At 42.5% G+C, this 14,232-nt stretch overlaps 1 protein-coding gene across 3 annotated transcripts in view; it reads right to left on the bottom strand.

The window, feature by feature from the left end:
- The window catches only part of MITF (melanocyte inducing transcription factor), a 169,268-nt gene that overhangs the window by 122,420 nt on the left and 32,616 nt on the right, over positions 1-14,232 (bottom strand). The window lies entirely within an intron of this gene.

Below are 14,232 nucleotides of genomic sequence, written 5' to 3'. Positions count from 1 at the left end.
CTAGACGTGTCCGGGAAAATACAGACTTATGGTAACCCTAGCCAATCCCACTTGTGTTGACCAAAGTTTGTAACACACATGACCAAAAGCAATTCTGTTCATATGGAGGAAAGTAGCACACTGTAGGTGCCTCCAGCAACTGCTAAATAAGGGATAGCAAGAGCCATTGTCTGTGACATTCATGAGTATTAAAATAAAAGTTGAAGTAAAGCACGTTTACAGTACAACAGGAATAATGGCTCACTATTTTGCTAACGATAAACTCCCAGTGACCTAATTTGTGTTCTTCTAATTGGACCAGGTAAATGCATTAATAACTTTGTAGAGCCAATCTGACACGATTCACGGTGTCAAGTTATTATGTCAATGAATATGGGTTACAGGAAAGACTCTCATATGCCTGCATAGGCAGAGGGTGCCACAAGGGGAAGAAAACCTTAGCCAACCTCAAAGCATCATCACCCCACTGTAGACATGTACATTGTAGGTCTAGCCTGCAAACAGACATATTTCTCACCAGCAAGGTGAGATCAGAACAAAAGATTACAGCATGCATTCAGAGCACCAGCTAAGGGTGTCACAAACAAGGAAACCCTGAAAACAAAATCATTCGACTCAAGTCAGAATTGTTACTATTGCACTAAAGCATTATTGCAGTTCAACAGCTTCTTCAGCGTATCAGATGCTACCAACCTGAGTTTACATTACAAACGAATGCTACCTTATTAGATTTTCCTGTTTCTACTATCACACTAACTGATTTCATGACCACTGTAAGTCCACATTCACTACCCTTCAGCTTTAACAGGGCATCATATCCAGGTATTTTCCCCACACTTTGGATCATGCCCCTAGCAACCTTATCATTTATTTATCCTTTGAAAGCTCTAAAGTGCAATCTTTTTCCTTCCTGACATTTCTTTCCGTTTCCACATGTACGCTGGTTTGCTGCTTTACTGTTTGGCTTAGAGAGAGATAGGGCGCTCGACAATTACGAGCTTTACCAAGACACAAAAACAGTCAGGTCACATTCTAAGCCTACCAGTCTTGATGGCTTCTTTTAATTAAATTTAAGAGTAAGTACCACAAAGAGCGCCAATGTGGCACTGGCAATAGTTTTTTGGTGGGCCAGGTCGAGCGTCATGTTCAAATGCATGCTCCAGAAGCACATCAAGAGATGAAGCAGTGTCAGCAGTGCCAGAGAAGATTTTTTACACTGGCTGTAAAATCAAGAAAATCCTTGCTGTTATAGAGCAATTAGGCTTTCATCTAAACAGTTATTTTAACCATGGAAACATTAATAGGCTGTTTTTCAGTACACATTACAAAGCTCCAACTCTTAGAAGCCACACAGACTCTGCTTAGTTATGCTTATTGCTTCAGAGGGAAAATAATGAAGCCTTTATTAACGAGAAAGAAAAATTCCATGTAGTTAAGCTGCCGCTTCTAATTCAGTTGGCAAATTTTCCTTTATTGTATCATAGCAACACGGTCAAAGTGAGTCACTATGATTGGAGTCCTTACCCTCCCCTGATGGAGACACACAGTGAGTGGCAGCAAAAGCAAAGGTGTATAGTGGGGTTGGCTGCACATTTGGGGCAAGTCACCAACTGAATGATTCCAGATGGACTCCAGGTAAATACGGTGGGGTCCATAGTGTGTGCTGCTAAGTGCAATGTATCCATTATCTGGCTTGGGGCTGAGCCATACCCATTGCCTGCTAGCTAACAGATCACACCCCCACTTTGGGCTGAGGAACAGCCACCAGCACAGAAGCCAGGCCCACTCCTAATGCTCTCCCGGGGGCAAAGTAAACACTGCGTTTTGTTGCTTGCATAGGTGTTGCATTAAAATAAATATCTTACACCCTGGCCCATTACTACAGAGACATTGAGGGGACAGGGGTCACTTTCCTGCCTCCACAGATGGCAGGGTCTGGCTCTCAGCACTGAGCAAAGGGAAGTCCTCTTCTCTAGTTCCAATACTGCGTGGCAGGAGGAGAAAGAAATGGGTGAGACACATCCGCAGGAAAGAGGGGAGTGGCACAGGGGATGAGAGGAACCTGCCACTCCCCTGCAGTATGAGGGGGCGAGTGTGAGAGAGGTGCCGAGTCTGAAGACAGCAGGGAAGGAGGAAAGTGGGATGGAGAGATGAGGTGCCAGAGGGAGGAACAGACCTTGAGGGAATTTGCGGGGACCATATAAAAGAGTGAGAAAGGGAGTTGGGGGGTCTGCAGCATGAAGGAGGTGGAAGAGAGGTATTAAGGTGTCACTGGAAATGGTCATATTCAATCATACAGCATCACACAAGGGTAAAATGGAGGAGGGTAATGGAAGTGTCAGAGTATGGAGAGTGTGTGTGTGTGTGGGGGGGCAAGTAGACAATTTCCAGAAGGAAGAGAGAAGCATGAGGGGAAGGAAGAGGGATGAACCCCATGAGAACATGAGGAAGGAGCAGGGAAGAGGAGGAGAGCAGCTCAAGGGTGATCTGTATGGGGGTGGGATGAAGGTTATTCATCAATTCCAAGGCCAGAAGGGACCACTGTGATCTAGTCTGACCTCCTGTTATCACAGGCCAGAGAACTTCCCCCAAAATATTCCAGGGGCAGATTTTTCAGAAAAAAAACCATCCAATTTTGATTTAAAAGTCATCAGTAATGGAGAATCCACCACGACCTTTGGTAAATTGTTCCGATGGTTATTTACTCTCACCATTAAAAATGTATGCCTTATTTCCAGTCTGAATCCATCTAAGCTTCAACTTCCAGCAACTTAACCCTGTTATATCTTTCTGCGCCAGACTGAAGAGCCGATTATTAAATATTTATTTCCCATATAGATACTTACAGACTTTAAACAAGTTACTCCTTAACCTTCTCTTTGTTAAGCTAAATAGATTGTGCTCCTTGAATCTAGCACTATGAAGCCGGTTTTCTAATCATAGACTCAGATTTTAAGGTCAGAAACAACCAGCATGATCATCTAGGCTGACCTCCTACCTATTGCAGGCCACAGAACCTCACCCACCTACTTCAGTAATAGACCCTTAAGCCCTGGCTGAGTTCCTGAAGTCCTCAAATCATGGTTTAAAGACTACAAGTTGCAGAGAATTCTAGTACATTTAAAACTAGTTTAAACCAGTAAGCGACCCATGCTGCAGACAAAGGCGAAAAAACCCTAGGGTCTCTACCAATTTGACCCAGGGGAAAATTCCTTCCCAAGCCCACATATGACAATCCTTTAATCATTTCTCATGGCTCTTCTCTGAACCTTCTTCTGAACTGTGAGCACCTGAAGAGGACACCACTGCCAAATATAGAGGTAAAACAGCCTCTACTACTACTCCTGGAGAGTCCCCTGTTTATGCATCCAAGGATCGCATTAGCCTTTTTGGTCACAGTGCTGCACTGTGAGGTGAAGTTCAGCTCATCGTTCACCACGACCAACAAACGTCTTCAGAGTCACTGCATCCCAGGATAGAGTCCCCCATCCTATAAGTATGGCCAACATTCTTTGCTCCCAGATGTATAGAAGGTGAGAACGGGCAGAAACAGGTCTTAAGGAGAGCTGACAAGTGAAAGACTGAGAGAAAGATAGCGACAGAAAGAAAGAAGCCACTGAAGAACAAAGAGAATAAGAACAAAGGAGAAAGGATGGGATGGGTTTAAAAAACAAAAAACACGCTAACAAAAAATTTGATGCCACATCTCTTAAAATCCCCCAGTGCACACGGGCTAAATGAGCTTGAGTTTTTTCTCTCAGGCTCAACAGATGGGACTGTGGGGGGGAAAAGATGAGCTTCTTGGAACACCGGTGTGTGAGGTGGACACAGGAGACTCCCATTCCAGTGCACTGGGGAAGGAGTCACTCTCTTCAGGGGTTATTTGTTTTTGTTGCGTCTCTCCTCCTCCCACAACACCGATGCTGGCTCTTTGGCTGTTAAGACACGTGCACATGCTCACCTAAGAGTTGGTGATGCTCTTTGGAGCCCTAAGGTTTTAGGGTATATTTACTTGTATTAGTATAGACATTTAATTTGCCCACTGGCCAAATAGTCTCAGTACCCGGTAGAATTCATGTTGGGGACAGGATTTCTGTTTTCAATTACCTTAAAATCTGAAGTTCTACTTGACATGTCAAAGTTTGCCCACTATCATCGTTATGTATTTGTACAGCTGTAGCATCTAGGAAACCTAGCGATGGTTCATCATGCTCTACAGACAGCCAAGATGATCTGTATGATGAAGAGCTTTCAGTCTAAAATAACAGGACAAGTTTTCACATGGTGTAGGCTGGCATAGGTTGATTTATCACAATGGAGCTACACCAGTAGAGAGTTTCACCTAGCATCTGAAGTGGACTGGAGCAAATACTGCTGTACACTCAAATGGCATTAACAGATTGGAAAATACAAAGCTCAGAATTTTTTTTTTTTTTTGCTTTGTGCTGTTTGGAACACAAAAATTGCCATGCACTTAATGGCTTGTTGAGTGATGAGTTAATCATTATTAGTTGAGGTTTACAATTCAGACTCTTAGCGAGAGACCATTATAAAAAAGATGCTGAGACATTTGCCAGCTTATTTATAGTGCAAATTCTATTTGTCTTTGCAATGTTTCCTCTATTGCTGGTCCAGATGCGAACTGAAACTAGTTAAGCAAAAACAGTTCACCCTTAAATGATACAGAGTTTATAATGAGGTACTTCCCAAGAAAACTACACTCACCCTTTCTAACAATTACTCACCTATGATAAAAATAAACATGGATTGTAGTACCCTTAATTTTCTCATCAATCACTATGCATGTTCAGACAGAAGCATACTGAGGCAGTTGAAATGTTATTAGAAAACCACCACCAAGGAAACTTTATAAGTTCTCCTGACACAGCTGCTCCCATTTATGGTATAAAGTGAAGTTACACATTTTCCCCCCACAGAGATGCAACAGCTAAGTTACGTGGTAGAAGCCATAATTTGGGTCTTATTGCTGCAATATGTTTTACTAAAGTTTGCTTTTAGGCTTTATCAACAAAAAGTAAAAAAAAAACCTCATTTATTACAGATATGAAATGCATATGAGTGTTTAAATGTGTGATGACAACCATCTTGTGTTAAAGGTGAGAAAAGTTTAAGCAATACTTTATTACTAGTGGCTTTTGGTTTTTATAATTGATGCCAGCAAACTAAGACTGATGAAGTACATTCACGTATCCATTAGTATTTTGCTACCTGTCACTGACAGATAATCCCTATTATAATGTTCCTACCCAAAAACAAGGTAAAACTCACTAAAATGAAAATAGATTATCTTTATGTGAAAAGTCACATACAACTACCAGCTTGTATGCAGCTCAGGCCTTTTATACCGTTTTTAATACGTACATACTAATAAAACAATGCTGAAGCAAGTAACTAAATATCAAATATGCACAAGTGCACTTCAGGTTAAATACAAGTACGATTCTGCTCTCAATTACACCAGAGAGAATTTGGAGTAGTTGTGCTGAAATAAGTGGACTTATTCTAGATACTCTCTTACATTAGTGTGTATTTTGCCCAATACATACAGATTGGTTTCTCTTTCAGCACGAGTGGCATATATTCCTGTAGTATATATACACTAGGACACTTGGTTGTAGAGTGGATGGTCTGGCCACATATAACCCATGTTATGCTTGTACAAATGCAGAAGCAAGCACACGCTTATGTAAACAAAGCTGCACAGAAATACTACATAAGTTGTTGGCAGCTTTGGAGCCAGTCAGTACTTATACCTGCCATAGTTCTTGCTCCACAAGACAACGCTGACCAAAGGGAGGCATGACCTAGTAGTCAGATCTTGGGACTGAAAGCCGAAAACTTTCCTTGCATGGATACTTGCTCACATAGTGCCCTGGGAAAAATCATTTAACATGCCCTTGTCTGGTTTCTCCCCATCTGTACCATATGGATTACAATATGTACTTAAACTTCACAGCATCCATTTGGATCATCGTTGGTAAAGCACTCTGAAAAGAAAAATCATTAAAAAAATATTTTGGAATGGTCGAAGAACAAAAAACATAACCATGATCAATCAACAGGGCATGTCAATGGACCACAACATTTTCTTGTCTTTCAGGAGGGATCGGACAATAATTACTTAAAATGTTACATGCGGAGTTGTTGCTTACAAAGCATATACACACAAACTAACTGGTCTGCTTAAGATGCTAGTTTGTGCTAGGTAGTCACAGTATTGGTAATGCTGTGATACCAGTGTTTTTAGTCAACAAACTAAGGCGATGGTTACACTGTGAACCTCACAGCGGCACAGCTGTGTCGCTCCAAGGTCTCCCGTGTCCCCGCTCTTCGCTGGCAGGAAAGAGCGGCGACACAGGAGAATCGGGGAATCAACTGTGAATCTGAGGCCAGATCTTCAGCCCCTGATCTGGCATCTTTGTGCTATTCCAGCGACACAAAGGAGCAGGAATGCTACCCTAAGTGGGCACCTGGCAATTCTCCTTGGGCAGGGGAGTTCCCGTTGGTGCTCAGTCAGCCAGACCAGGGGCTGAAGCTCTGGCCTCAGATTCACAATTGATTCCCTGATTTGTCAAGCAGAGCATGAATAAAGCCCTTATGTTCTTATGAAGGGAGATCTTTTCTCCTGAAACGGTTCTTTATTCGATATGAACAAGATGCAGACAGGCACACTGTAACGGCTTTGGAGGGAAAAAGAGGGGGTTTTGTCCTAACAGCAACCATAAAGATCTGAATCAGTGGCCTAAGAGGGAGGGAAAAGAGGGAAGTCATGATAGTGAGAAGTGCTTTACTGAAGGAGAGAACAAATAAAGGAAAGTACTGCTGAAGGACAGAGGGATAGGGGCTGCTGAAGGAAGGACAGACAACGAGACAGATGGAGAGGATTGTGAACTGAGGGGACTGCTAGGTTCTGAAGAGGAAGAAGGAAGAGAGGGGACTGTGACGGGAAATGGAAAGGGCAGGACAGGTGCTGAAGGCTGAAAGTAACAAGGCATGTTTCCAGACAGAAAAAACAGGCAGTGGTTAAAAGAGGTTAGAACACCCAGAGGAGCTCGTGCCACGCCCTCAGGCTTTTAGCCAAGGAGAGAGAGATGGTCTCTCTCACATCATTTATTTATCCCTGGAGTACAGGGACCAAAGGATTGATCCCAGAAAAAGAAGGAGTGTGGCGGGGGGGGGAGAAGAGAGAGAGAGAAATGAGGAGGTTTGCTTTTGGAAGGAAACAAAAGGAAGAAGGGACGGGACAACTCTCCTTTATGTCACTTCTCAATCACCTCCTGCTCCTCTCCTGATCTAGACAACCTTATTATTTGCCTAGCCTCCACTTCTGCGAAGCCAGCCTCTCGTCTCCTCCTCTCCTCCAGTTCTAGCATGGAGGAGCACCAGGAGCTCACCTGTGCCAACAAACCTCCCACTGGACACCTCCCCTCCCTGTGTCCTTCAGCCTCCAGGTCCTCTTTCTACCCAGACAACACAACTGCTATTCCTGGCTCTTTTGGCCACGTGTAACTAATGCATGTTGTATGCAAAGAGATTTATATTTTTCAAAAAAATCTTTCAGCCAGAAACTACAGCAGAACAGACTTCTCCCTCCTCCTCCTACGCCCATGGCTTTTGATAAGAGCATAGCAGCAGGCGTTCCATGGAGCTGCCTTTTTTGTTTCCACTTCATAAATTGCTTCCCTATGTACCATATCCATGAAATCAAACTATATGGTAGGAATGAGCTTTCTAAATATTTATGACATGTTTAAAAAAAAAAAAAAGCTGCAAGAGGAATTTATGACTCACCAAGGAATTGCTAATCTAGGACTGCTTCATAAAGTATTAAATTTGTATCATTTTTCAGAAACAATGTTCAGATTTTAAACAATTATCTTGGACCTACAGCATGCAGGCCAAAAGATCAATATCACTATGTGTCACCACAGTTACTGACAGAACAAAAACAGATAAACAGCCTTCTGTTGGAGATGGAAAATATCGAGTTACCTAGAGAGCTGGATGCTACCCAGGCACTGCTGTTATAAAAAGAGAAGCTAACCTTAAACAGAAAAGGAGTACTTGTGGCACCTTAGAGACTAAACAATAATGCAGTTATTGACAGAAGTATTGTTTCTGTACTCTCCATATTTATAATCCATATTGTGCACAATTAAAGGCATTTATACAGTCTTGCAAGCACTCCTAAGAACTACAGGAGTTTATAAAACATGCAAGATTGTTTGCAGATTTCCAAGAGTGCAGCGTTCTGCCCTCCAATCTCATTTACCTCTCAAAATATTTGGCACAAGAAAAGAAAATGCCTATATTGTAATTCAATCAGTAGGCTGACACCAAACTCTAAAAGATATTACTTCAACCACCTTGTCTCACACAACTTCTCTGATCTAGCCTGTCTGAATTGGTGGTTTAAATTAGGCACAAGAACATAGAAAAGCCCAAGATTTTCTATGTCTCTCAATAGTCTTCCACCCTTTCAAATTGGGAGATCCCACAGAATTTTAGGGACAAATTTTGCTCCCAGTTACACATGTGCAACTCTATTTAAATCTCTTGATATAAGTCTATGAGAGGGCACTGGTTGAGATGTGATTCATCCCTTTAGCCATTAGTACTTTCCTAAACACCACTTTGCGATGTGTATTAAGAGATGGACTTGAGTCAGAAGAGCAGATCTAATTATATGACACTCTGTATCTGGGGGAATGTTCAGAGCTGGACTGGATTTGGGTCCCAATCTTTGGGAGTCTCTCCCACCCCAGAACATGCTATGCTTTGTTGCGAGTAACTTGAATGAAGACTCCTTTTTAAAATTTTATGTTATCTGACATTTTAACTGTACTGCAAATGATTTCATGGCATGGAACAACAGTTGGATAGAAAAGAGCCTCTCTTTTGAGTATGAAGAGCCGTCAGGAATGCAAGAGAGAGCAAAATTCTGGCTTCAGTGAAGTCAGTGACAATTTTACTACTGACTTCACTGGGGCCAGGAAGGCACCCAAAGTGCTGTTTCAGGTCTTTGCAATTATACTTTTTTTTTTTTTTTAAGTTTAAATCAATTGGTAAATATGCTATATAGAATACCATCACAAGTGAACCTGGTAACACTTCTTGATACCAAGGAAATGGAACATCTAGAACAGGAACATAGGAATTGCTACAGCAACACATAGTCAAGCATCCTCTCTCTGACAGCGGCCAGTAGCAAATGCTTAAGAAAAAAAAATTTCCAGAAGCGCCATATAAACTACTATAGGGTAACCCACCTACAGAGGAAGCTTCTTCCCAGCCATCCCCTCCTCCCAAATTGCACATGGGTTGGACTGGTATCTCAAGTGTGAGGTTTGCATATTTTCTACAAAAGATATTCTATTTTTGCTCATGTATCTGTGGCATTGTCATTACCTATTTAAATGTGGAATCCTATTAGTCTCTTGGTCACAATATCTAGTAGCAGTGAGTTCCACACATTAAAAAAATACTTTCACATACGGCAAGATTAATCAATTTTAAATTTGCCTTTAAATGTCATGCAGTGTCCTATTTCATGTTTTCTTGTAATACAAAGGACAAGAAATGCAACATTCACTATTTTATGCACATCTTATGGTCCCTCTTATTCATCTTTCTAAATCATGATCTGTTTAGAGAAGGATACAAATGATAAGTATTTTTGCACTCAAACAACCCACTCAAACTGCAAGTTTGTGACATTTAGAAGTTTTTGCAGCATTCTGACTGTTGCCTAAGCAACAGATGGTCTCTTCAATTACAAGAAATGCACGTACTTTATTTAATTTGCTGCCCTTAAAAAAAAATTTAGATTCCAGAAGTACAAGCACACATTTATTATGAATTATTTGCAGAGCCCCACTGCATCAGGCACTAGATACATATGTAAGAGACAGTCTCTGCCCCAGAGTTGTCTCACAGCAGACAACATTCTGTATTCCTGCAGTATTTTGAAGATGTTTTGGGGAGAAACTCATCTGAGCAATTAAACTGAACTTCGGTGTACATCAGAGTCATCAAAAACCATACATACATGCCCAGAATTATCCTTCTGGTTAACTGCATCCCAACATTGTATTTTTTGGGGGAAAACAGTTGACATTTTCAGCTGGAACCTTGTAACCAAGTGTAAGGGAGAACTCTTCAGGAACAAGCTTCCCTGGCATGGTAAGCATTGAGCTACAGAAAAATTTAGGGCCAGAGCTCGTTTGCTTTAACTGAGTTGAGTTCAGTTGAGTTGTTCCATTGAAACCCCAATGTGTAGTGTTAACATGAGTGAAGCAAGCAGGATTTGGACGTCAATAATACATCTGAGTGCTTACAGAGCTTTTTAAAAGCAACAGCAAACTGACTGAGTGGAGCATTTGAAAGTCACTGCCTGTTTCATACATGATCCAGAGCAGTAGTTCTACAATCAGTTAAACGCTATTAAAAGTACTTAATAATGGTTGTCTCATTGCTTTGTTACCCTACACACTTATTGCTCTGTTTACCATCCCTTATTTGGACAAAATGCTCATTGACTGCAATGGTGGGAGTTCTGCCTGAGTAAAGAATGATGAACAGAGCTCTGAGTATTGTTAGTCAAACAATAAAATAGGAACTTTAAAAAAAAATACTGTATGCACTGTGTGCTAGAAAGTCTTAAGCTGAACAGCGACAGGGGATGGACGGATCACTTGAACAAGCCAAGGAAATTCAAAGTGGGGGTGGTCATCAGGAGGATGAGTGGTTTTGGTTTGCTATACTGAACTGGGAAGAAGAGTCTCACTGAGAAGCGGAAATAAGCGTGAGAATCAGCTATGGTAAAATACTTTTTTTTAAGCACTTTCAGAACATTGGTGGATCTAGATCCTGGCTTGCTTTGACCCATCCCCGAGTTAATTCTAGTTTCCTAGCACTCCTTCTGATAGATCCACCACTGTCGGGTGCAAACAGAGGCTAGACCACAGGTGTGGCTTTCACACTTACTCTGTCAATCTCAGTAAAAGAATTGGGTGGGGAGGGCGGTTCTCACCACACTTAGGTAAATCTTAGTTTTAGTAGTAGTGGTTACAGCACGGCCTGAACCACCTGCTTTCAGTTAGGCCCTGGGAATTTCTTCAGAGGAAGTTCTGCTCCTGGGTAGTATGTAATACAAAAAGATCTTTGGCTACCCATTTTGAAGTAGCTAAATCTTAAACAAGCCCTAAGGTTAAATCTCTGGAGAGCCTCCATGTAACAGGCAGCCTAAAGTACCCCTTAGTTACGAAGGGCTGGAAAAATTCTGCTGATGGGTGGGAAAAAATTGCCTGCTAAAGCCCATCATACTATAACGTCTTGTGCATCCCATCTGTGGGAGATCCCCAGACATCTGAAAGGGGGCTGTGATCAGTGGCGAATGTGGCAAAGTGCTCTGTATGTTATGTTTCAAAAAAGTGCTCTCTCTAATTCTTCACTTTGCAAATGCTACTTAGAAAAGCAGTGATTTGCTCTCTGTGGTATGCATACTCTATGAAAGTGTAATCCATGCATCCATAGTTTTAAGAAACACATGGATAAACATGTGTTGTGGCTCCAAAGACAGCAGAAAGCTAGAACTCTGGATGGTGCACTTCAGTTCAGCCTGGCTGGTAGCTATCACACATGCTGAATGACAGTGGAACGTATAGATACCACAGAATGTCTGAACATTTGGGGGTTTGATCATTCCTTTTTGGCCATTTCCACTGTGGTTTTCAATCATGTGGATTATCAGTGGATGTCATGGCATCTCTCTCCGTGTTGTGGATTTCTTTATTGCAGGAAAGGGTTATCAAAAAAGCACCGTGAGAGTTCAACAATAGCGAATATGGAGAATAAATGGATATTCTGTTGTTCTCATTCTTGCCAGCAAGGGTTGCTGTTTACCAGTGGAATAGCTAAAAACAATGAAGAATAAAAGGAACACTGTTCAGTTTCACTGCTCTGTTCTGTATCAGGCCCCTCCTCCTGAAGAACAGTTTGATTCATCCGTTTAAACTCACGGTGTAGCTTTTTAAAGTGTTTTTTGATAAATGTCTTGAAAACACAAGGGTTGTATATTGTTTCCTGTAAGAACTGAAGAGACATGTGATATTTTGCAGGGTAGATAAGCATATAGCAAATGCTTGTGGAGAAAATTTGTGTGGGGGAGATAACTGCACAAAGCTATTCTTAGTAACAGTTTCTGGTTGTTTAACTCCCCTGGTACTGCACTTAAAACATACCCTAACTCATACGTGCTTTAAAGGTTGTGTAAGAATACGATTTTTACTCGTGTTTTATGTCACTAAAGCATTTCTCTCTAGATTTATATAGAGATCCTTTTGATATTCTTTTATACTAAAGCAACAATACAATTAAAGAAGAAAATGGACAACCAAATCAAGGAAATTCTGAATTTAGACAGGTTTCAGAGTAGCAGCCGTGTTAGGAAAAGGAGTACTTGTGGCATCTTAGAGACTAACAAATTAATTTTGTTAGTCTCTAAGGTGCCACAAGTACTCCTTTTCTTCTTGTGAATTTAGACAGCTTGCCATTCCAATAGCAGGGAAGGAATAGGGTCTAGAGATGTTAGGGCACTGAAGTGGGAATTGGGGGTCAACAATTTCTTTGCTGGTTGTGTTACTAAATCACCAAGACCCTGATTCAGAGGTATATCCCCAGTCAGCAAAGCACTTAAGCACATGCTCAAAAATTTCAGGGATTAGGTTTCATGGGAATTGAAGATTTGGTTAAAGTTAAGATTGTGCTTGAACGCTTTACCGAATTGGAACCTGAATGCCTTTGGGTGAGACGCACAACCGCACTAGGTCTCCATTTCTCCATGTGTAAATGTGCATAATACTATTACTTCAATATAGGCAATGTGAAACTCATTAAAGAACAGTGAAGTTCTTAGCCATCTTTAGCGGAAAAGCACAGCACAAGCACAGCTGTGTCTAAGTACATTTTGGTGTACAAGGTAAGAAGTTTCCTCAGGCACAATGGAGTGGAACAGCAGAGCGGCTCTCTGAGCTTGGACGTTCTAGATAGAAAATTATTTTAATGGACGCTGTTATTGTTTCATTGCTATAGTTTCTTTCAACGGTTGTATAAAATATTTTTGAAAGGAAATTTTTCAGGAATTTTATTGGTGTAAAAGCTTTGTGGAGCCCATTTTTAAACATAAAGGAGATTGCACTGTGTGCTAATCATCGCCCAACAAAGCGGATGTCGCATGCTAGGGAAGTATGACAGAAGATTACTGAAGAGTATCTGCATGGGACTGTTGAAATTTGGAAGGATTAGCATGGATTTATGGTGGGAAGGAGTACAACTGATGCCATATTTGCTCTATGGATCCTCAAAGAGAAGATCAGAGGAAAAAAAGATGGCAACTGGTATGGTCTTTGTGGACCTGAAGAAGATGCACAATGATGTACCAAGAGAATTAGTTTGTGGAGCTTGTGATAGACAGGTATGCCAGAAGGATATACCCATCTTAACTAAGGGTGGGCAAATGATGGACCATGGCCTGGATCTGGCCCCATCAGGGCTTTGGATTCGACCTACGGGATTGCCAGCTCCCTGACTGGCCTAGCCCCGTACCACTCCCAGAAGCGGCTGGCACCATGTCCCTGTGGCCCCTGGGGGACGGGGAAGCAGAGGACTCCGCGCACTGCCCTCGCCAGCAGGCGCCACCCACCACTGGCCAGGGATGGGGACCCGCGGCCAATGGAAGCTTCAGGGGAAGTACCCGCAGGCAAGGGCAGTACGCGGAGCCCTCTGCCACCCCCTCCCCCAGAGGCCGCAAGGACGTGGTGCCAGCCACTTCCGGGAGCAGTGCGGGGCCGGGGGCCTGCCTTAGCCCTTCTGCACGCAACGATGCACGCCACGCCAAAGCCACTCAAGATAAACTGTGTTGGGGTGGAGCCCACATCCCAAACCCCTCCTGCACCCCAACCTCCTGCCCTGAGCCCCCTCCCTGAGCCCCCACCTGCACTATGCACCCTATCCTGGACCCCAGCCCTCTACCTCCTCCTGTATCCCAACCCCTTGCCCTGAGCCCTTTCCTGCACATCGCACCACCTCCCACACACCACACCCCCTCCCGTACCTCAACCCCTGCATGCAATTTCCCCACCCAGATGTGGCCCTCAGCCCAAAAAGTTTGCCCACCCCTGGACTTAACCAATATACAATGGAGTGCCCACC

This window comes from Lepidochelys olivacea (assembly GCF_965140295.1).
Source record: "Lepidochelys olivacea isolate rLepOli2 genome assembly, chromosome: 7".
Lineage (NCBI taxonomy): Eukaryota > Metazoa > Chordata > Testudines > Cheloniidae > Lepidochelys > Lepidochelys olivacea.
Note: the sequence above shows the minus strand (reverse complement) of the source record. Positions and strands in the feature narration are given on the sequence as shown.